We start from the raw sequence: 8148 nt of genomic DNA, 5'->3' as shown, positions 1-8148 counted from the left end.
GTAGTTTCTTTCCCCAGGGAAATATTGTGTTATGTGTGATTGATATTATTCCTCTTTGTGATTATTGTTTTCATCGGTAGTTTTCTGTTTCCGCTGTAAAGAGTAGAGTAGATTCCTGTCTTTTGTTTTAGTACATCACATAAACAAAACAATCTACACAGATGTAAGAAGTTTTTATCATTCATTAGCAAAGACCAAATAACTATTTACGTTGATGTTGATGAAACTTAATGCATAATTTCATAGCTCGTTCCAAGGTAGTTCTAAGTATTTAACGTAGAAATTTGCAGGACTTCTATTAATTTAGACCATTGAAATCTTCCTATTTTAAGATACAATTTAGAAATAATAAAATTGTAATCTTGTTGTAACTCAGAGCTAAAATTCATAGTGAAAGTATTTTTTTTTTTACTTAAAACAAAGATATCAATTGCACTAAAACTTCAATGTTAAAACTCCAAAATTTAATATTGAATGAAATTTGGCACTCAATCCATTACCAACTTGCTTTTAACCGCAGTGTTTTTATAGTTATTTCTATGATAAGTTGGCTTCATTGAACATATTAATATTTATTCTAACTGCTCTAACAAGATATTACTATTAATAAGAATCTTGATATTTAATAAATATATATGACAAGGTATTATTAATATAAGAATCTTGATATTAAATAAAATATATATCATAGTGCTCAATAGTAAGAATGCAAAACATGATGGGAAATTTTAAAATACTTTGTAATTTAATAATACCCCATGGAAATTTATAGTAGTTACTTTGGAGTAGTAGGTAATAAAATAGTTTAAAATATTTATTTTTTTGCGAGTAAACTCTTTGATAGTGTTGCTAATAAAAGGTTTCAAAACACTTCTTTTTTTGGTGGGGTCAAGATTGTAAAATCTATTGGAATATGTTTTTATTAGATTTTTTCCTTTTTTTTAATGTTTGGGATAATGTCATAAAGCTAATTACTAATTTGGGATCTTTCATGTTTGTTGGGCATTGGAATATCATATTATATGAGTTTAGATTTATAATTTTATTATAAATTTGTATTTTTTTTTATTTTTTATTTTTAATTATTATGTTGACTAGGTTGTAAAAATATTTTTGGATATTGAATACTTTGTAATTTAGTAAAAGATTATTTGGCTATGAATATATTTAGTCAAAATAGTTAAATGTAAACCATGTAAGAAATTGAATACCTTGTAATCCAATAATAAACCATCGATTGATGTTCTCAATGACTACCAAACATTGATGTTAATGCACTACATTGTTAAAGTGTGTTTCCTTAGAGAAAATTATAGTCAAGTTACTTTCTAGTAGTAGATAATAAATGGTTCAAATTACATATTATGTTCAGCGGGTTGTAAAGATATTTTTAACTATTGAATTATTGATTTGGGGGAATTTTTAATTTATTTAAATTAAATTAAATTTTATTTATAAATTATATAAATATTTTAAATCAATGTATTTAATTTATATTAATTTTACTGTTATTATAATTATTTTTATGTAGAAATTCATAGAGGATGAAGCATTTTAAATTTTGATTTATCAAATATTTAAATAAATGGAAGTTTTCCAGATTTTATTATTATGATTATTATTATTATTATTATTATTATTTTAAATTTAATTCTATATTTATATATTAATTTTTCAATTATATTTAGAAAAAATATTTTTAATATTTAATAATTTATTTCTTAAATATTGTTATCTATTTGTCTTCAATTTATTTAATTTTTCACATAATTACAAACGAATATGAATTCACGAATCTTTTTTAATACAAAAGACTGGATCATCAAAAAGATAATAATTAAAATTTTAGCACTAAAGAGTTAATAAGTAGAGTAACGTGAATTATGAGAAAATAAAATGGTTTAAATAAATATTAAGTTTAATGGATGGTATCATGATCCAAGGATGTAAAAATAGTCTTATAAAAATATTTATAGGAGTAATATTTGTCTTCGATGGAGAATCTTATAAAAATATTTGTATGAAATATATATGAATGAATAAGTCTAAGGTATTCACAATCTATGGAATGTTAACCAAAATCTATTTAAAATAATTTAATTATAGTGATGGCGTATTAAGTTTTGAAATTTTAAAACACCTTAAAACCATATCAAAGTATTTTATGAATTTTTTACTTTACCAAATTTTAAGGAAAATAAATTTCCCCACATTCTTTAAATACACATGAGAGTATTAATAAAATATTATTTGATTATGAATATAATTTTTTATTATCATTTCAGTCAAAATGTGTGAAGGGGCAGGCAAGAGCGGGAGGGGTAATATTTCACCTCGATAGAGAAATAGAGATCAAACATGCATGGGGACTAGGATCAATCACTAACAATCAAGCAAAAGTTTTGGCTCTTTGGAAAGGGTTGAAAACAACCATATCACAAGGAATTCGTGAAACTTCTCTAGAGGAAGTTGTTGCCAAACTGGAAAAGGTTAGCGAGGAGGTTGTGCTTGAAGCTTGTTCTCATTTTTCTCTGGTCATTCGAAAAATGAAGGATTTGCAAGAGGCCATGGAGAGGCTTCAACTCACTGTGGGGAATTAAGCCACCATGGTGGACAATTTGGGTCTAAGTTAATGGGATTGAGTTCCTTTTTGAAAGGACAATAGTTCGTTTCCTCAAGGAGGTGTTTGGTCTGTAAAATTTCACTTCCCCTTACATGCGTGACGACGTTCAACCAAGCGAGCCTATGGAGCAGATTGTTGTAGAAATTCCACTCCGAGAGTAGGAAGAAAATGGAACCGCAGTGGCCAATAGCGACCCTCTAGGAATGTAGAGTTTGGGTTTCAGATCTCTCTTTATTAAATGTTTTGTAGATATGCAGTTTTTGTCGGGGTTTTTTGGGAGAATTTACAAGAAAAATGTTGTTAGAAGTGTAGAAAGGAATATGAAGGATATGAAAAGACTACTCTTTGAATATATATGGATTATTTTATATGGCGATCTCTCCCTGAATGTAAGGGTATTGGCCCATTTACTAGCTTGATCAATATTAACTATCCATTCCTTAAAAAAAAATGGGTGAACATAGACCTTTTAAGAAATTGAGGATGGTTGTATACACAAGTGTAATATGAGATTTTTGTATTTTTGGTGCTGCAATATAACAACAAGGCTTTTAAATGGAGGAATAATCCATAATGATTACGGGATACTTTTAAAATTTCCACATAGAAATCTACAATTGAATTCGAGGAATTGTTTTTTGCCATTGCAGGATATGTTACTTAGCATATCTATTTCATGAATGAGAAAGTAGAATATGACATTCCATATTATGCAACAATACTTCACATTATAGTGAATGACATCACCTATGAGATATTCCTTGTGTTTTTTTTTTGTACGAGATGCATGTTAAAGGAAACATGGGGATTGTTTGTAGTGTTGGTGGATGATTGGAATATGTGTCACATGTCATATTGTTTGTAGCATCAAATTTTGTTTCAATTAGTTGATGGTGATTAGCTGATTTCCTTCAGATATTCTTGTTATAGTTGGTGAAGATTGCTTAACTGTTTTGGGGTTGAACATGAAATGTTTCTTCAACCATGGACCATCTGGTCCTGTCTTTTAGCAGGTCAGAGAACATCTTGTAGCAAGTCTTTCTGTTGAGAAGAACAAATATTTCTCTAGCTCATAAATGTCTTTAAGGATCCCTTCTAAAGTAGTCATCTCCATATGAAATCCATCATAAAAAGAATAAAATATTTAAACAAATAAGTTAATCTCTATGGAAAAATCCCCAAATCCATTAACCACCTCCAACAACTAAAAAAATTAAATATTGTTGTGAACAAATAATCAATAAGTATAACTTTAAATCTTGTTAACTTTAAGTTCATTGTCGACAACAAGATCTAAAAGAACCTCATGTTAGCATAGGCCGTGAAGCAATTGGGCCTACCGACGACAACGCATCTGCAGCCATACACCATCGAGTGGCCTCACCAAGGACAAAATCTCCGCGTCAGCCAACAATGCTACCTTCCCTACATCATCAAACCTTTCATGGATGAGGTACTATGTGATGTTTCTACTCTTGAAGTTTTCATGTATTATTAGGACAACCATACTTGTGGAAGCGACATGTTGTATATTAGTCTAGACCTTGCCCTATAATTATTACTTTGGGTAATAAGTTGTACAAGATACTGGAGGTAGCCTACCACCATATCTTTGATCACTGCAAAACAATGCAGTAAGATCATATCCTGGACCAGGAATTTTTTTTTCCTTATGATTTGTCCTCAGGGAGAGAAGAAGGTTGTGGCCATGCCTACCAGACATGGCTCCTCGACACAACAAATATAGATGGAAAAGGTAGTGGAGGAGTATAGGAACATTTTCGCCTCACCTACAGGGGTACCTCTACACTGTCAGGTCAAGAAATCCATCGATCTTACCTCGGGCGCACTACTACCCAATGGACCGATCTATTTTAGCAAGATTGTCTTAAAGTCTGATTATCACCAGGCATCTATTGAACCCTCTGATGTGTGGAAGACTGCCTTCAAATCCAAGGAGGGCCTTTTTCGAATGATTGGTCATGCCTTTTGGGTTGATGAATGCCCCCACAACCTTCACGATATTGATGGATGACATCTTGCGAACCTTCACCAATGCATTTGTGGTGGTGTATTTAGATGACATATTGATATTCAACAAGAGTTGGGAAGAGCACCTCCACCATATTTGACACGTCCTTCAAACCCTGCGACAACACAAGCTATGTGCAAATTTGGAGAAATGCACTTTTGGCATGACCTAGATTTAATATCTAGGGTACATCATTGATGAGAAGGGTGTGCATGTGGACCCAGCCAAGATACAAGTCATTCAGGATTGGCCAGCCCCAACCACTCTAATAGAGCTGCACAACTTTTTGGGTGTTGCCAATTTCCACCACAGGTTCGTGTTAGGGTTCTATCATATCACTTGGCCTTTAAGTCAAGTCACCAAGGGTGGAGTGAAAGGAAATATTTTTTGGTCTGAAACCCAACAGAAGGTGTTTTCCAAGTTAAATCATCGCCTCGTCTCTACACCAGTGCTCACATTACCATACCTACAACAACCATTTGAGATTGAGAAAGACGCCTCCGACTATGTTATTAGCGTAGTTTTTACTGAGCGGGGGTATCTAGTGGCTTACCACAGTGAGACACTTTCAGACAAAATCCAAAAGTATCCCACTTACGACAAAGAAATCTATTCCATTATGTAGGCCTGTCGTCAATGGAAACATTACATTCTAGGGAAGAAAATTGTCATCCACATAGACCACTGACCCCTGCAGTTCATATATACCCAAGGGAAGTTGCAGAACGATCACCATAAAAAATGGTCTACATACTTGCAAAAATTCCATTTGAACATTAAGTACAATAAGGGAAAAGCTAATAATGTTACAGACTGCCTCATCCGCCTGCCAGTCATGGCGCTGATCACTGTGAACGGATCCTGTGGGCATGAGACTTTGGGGTGGCCACATATTTATGAGAACGATCCAGAATTTGTAAGACATACCAGACACTCCTAGAAGGTAAGAAAGTTCCAAATTTTCACCTCCAAGATCCATTGTTTTGTCACCTGGGACACATTTGTGTTCCTGCAAGCGAGTGTGCCAAGATGATTTGGGAGTCACACTTCAGTAGGGTCATTGGACATTTCGAAGTAAAGAAAACAGTGGTAGTACTATAAAACTATTTTTTTTGGCTGAACCTTCATCGGGATGTTGGGAGGTACATTAAATCCTGCATTGCTCGAGCCATTTCCAAAACAACCATCAAGAAGCAAGGACTATATACTTCTCTGCCTACTCATAATCGATCTTGGGAATCCTTCTACTAAGCATGACAATGACTGCATTTTCATGGTCATGAACATATTCTCTAAGATGGCCATTATGGCGGTATGCAAGAAGAGTATCACAACAGAGGCCATTGTTAAGCTCTTCTTTGAGCTAGTGTGGGTACACTTTGGGATCCCACAATCCATTGTGTCTGATTGGGATAGCAGATTCCTAAGTTCATTTTGGTCAAGTATTTGGTCGATACTGGATACCAAACTCACTAAGTCCATGACTTTCCATCCCTAAATTGATGGCCAAACATAAGTCGTCAACAAGATGTTGATACACATTGTGCGCATGCACAACTCGAAGTATCCACGCACATGGGATGAAAGCCTCCCTTATGTCTAGCACTGCTACAACCGAGCTCTCCACAGCTGAACGAGCCATAGACCCTTTCAGGTAGGGTTGTGATTAAGCCATTATGTCCCATTGATGTGGCCATACCATTTGCAACTACTCACGTATATTCGACTCATGTCCAGTCTGAAGCCAACATGGCTAACGACTTCATTAAGCGCATTCAACACATCCGCCAACAGGTCCATGATATATTGGACAGAGTAAATGTTAAGTACAAGTAATGTTATGATCAATATTAGGTGTCGCACAAGTTCTAGGTAGGTGAAAAAGTTTGGATACATTTGCAGAAGGAGCTTCTCGTTAGAACCCATCGCAAGATTCACCCACTCTGACGTGGGCCATACATAATCACCAAGGCTATGGGGGACAATTCCTTCGAGCTTAGCATTCCATCATTCCTTGGTCCATACCAAATGTTCAATGTAGAATGCCTTTGGTCATATTTCCACCATTGCTGGACACATTCGACATTGCAGAACAATTCACACCAGCAGAGCTAAAGCCAAAATGCATGGAACATGCCACAACTGATTGGATCATGGACACACAAATTAAGAACATTGGCCAGCAGAAGATCCAACTATATCGGGTTGTCAAAGCTGGCCAACTCCTGCACCAAGGCAAGTGGCTCAGTAGGGACCAAGTTCAACAAAAGTTTTCCCATCTCATGGAGGCACTCAATGAAATGGGGACCATTGCTTCCTGGGGGAGGGAATGATCCAGGTGGATATTGGTGGCCACCCTCCTATTCCACTTGGACCCCCAACAATGTTTCTTTTAGTTTTTCTATTGTTTTAATTGTGGTACAATTTACTATTTTTCGCAGTTTTTTAGGTCCTAAACCTCCGAAGTTGTTTTGAGGCCCTAAATGACGTTTTTAGGGGAAATGGAGAGACTGAAAAAGTACCAATCTAGTTTGCTATGTTTTTTATGACCTGCTCTTTGAGATCTTTGAAACGAGGTATTATGATAGCCAAAAAAAGATCGTATGCCAAAGTTACGACCCTGGGAAATTGATGTACCAATTTACCCAAATAGGGCCCATAGTTTTGGCGCTTCATCTCCTAGGGTTAGATTTTTGGATGTTTAGGGTTTTCCATTGTTTGTGAATAATAAATAGGCCTTGGAGCCTCATTGTAACATAGTTCAGAGGCATGTAGCTGCCACATCTCTTCTCAGAGATAAGTTACCATCGTCTGAGCTAGTTTATTTCCATTACGTTTGTAAGCATATTTCAATATTCTGATATTAATGAAATGAAGTGTTATTTCTATTGCATTTATGTATTTATGGTTATATATGTAATTTGTTGCGTTCTTGTTTAAGTTCGGATCACTTTCCTCCTCTAACTGTGGTGTGGAGTGTAGGGTTTTTGGCGAAGGACGACCGACTGATAGAGTGCATAGTTGTTGGTGACGTGGTTCTGGGTCTAACTGGGTGAACCTTGGTGTTGATTTGGGTTCGTCTCGAGAGTTTGGGTGATGACACGACCATTGGCATGAAGTCGGTTCTGCACTCCTCACATGCTCCTGTGCTAGCGAAGGTAGAATTGCCCCGACTTAGAGAGGGGCCAAGTGTGCCTAATTGAGTTTCGGGTGGTGATGTGGGAATTGGTGTTGATATCATCAGCAAGGGTGCGGAATATGTGCGTGGCAACATGTGCTGGGGCCGTGGAGTACGTGGTGGGAAAACATCTTTGGTTGTGTTGAGATTTTTTCTGTTTCACAAAGTAGGCAAAAATCTCTAATGTGTGACAACAATAGGAATTTGTTGCTAGATTAGCTCCAGGTTGTTGGGAGTGAGTTAATGCATCCTATATTTTTTGTAGGAGGATTTATGAGGAAGTTAGATCCTCCTAGCTATAAAATAGGTGTCCAG

This window comes from Pinus tabuliformis, chromosome 1_2 (genome assembly GCF_031772625.1).
Source record: "Pinus tabuliformis cultivar Carrire ecotype Pingquan chromosome 1_2, CPIR1, whole genome shotgun sequence".
NCBI classification, from domain to species: domain Eukaryota; kingdom Viridiplantae; phylum Streptophyta; class Pinopsida; order Pinales; family Pinaceae; genus Pinus; species Pinus tabuliformis.
This window is presented reverse-complemented; position numbering follows the sequence as displayed.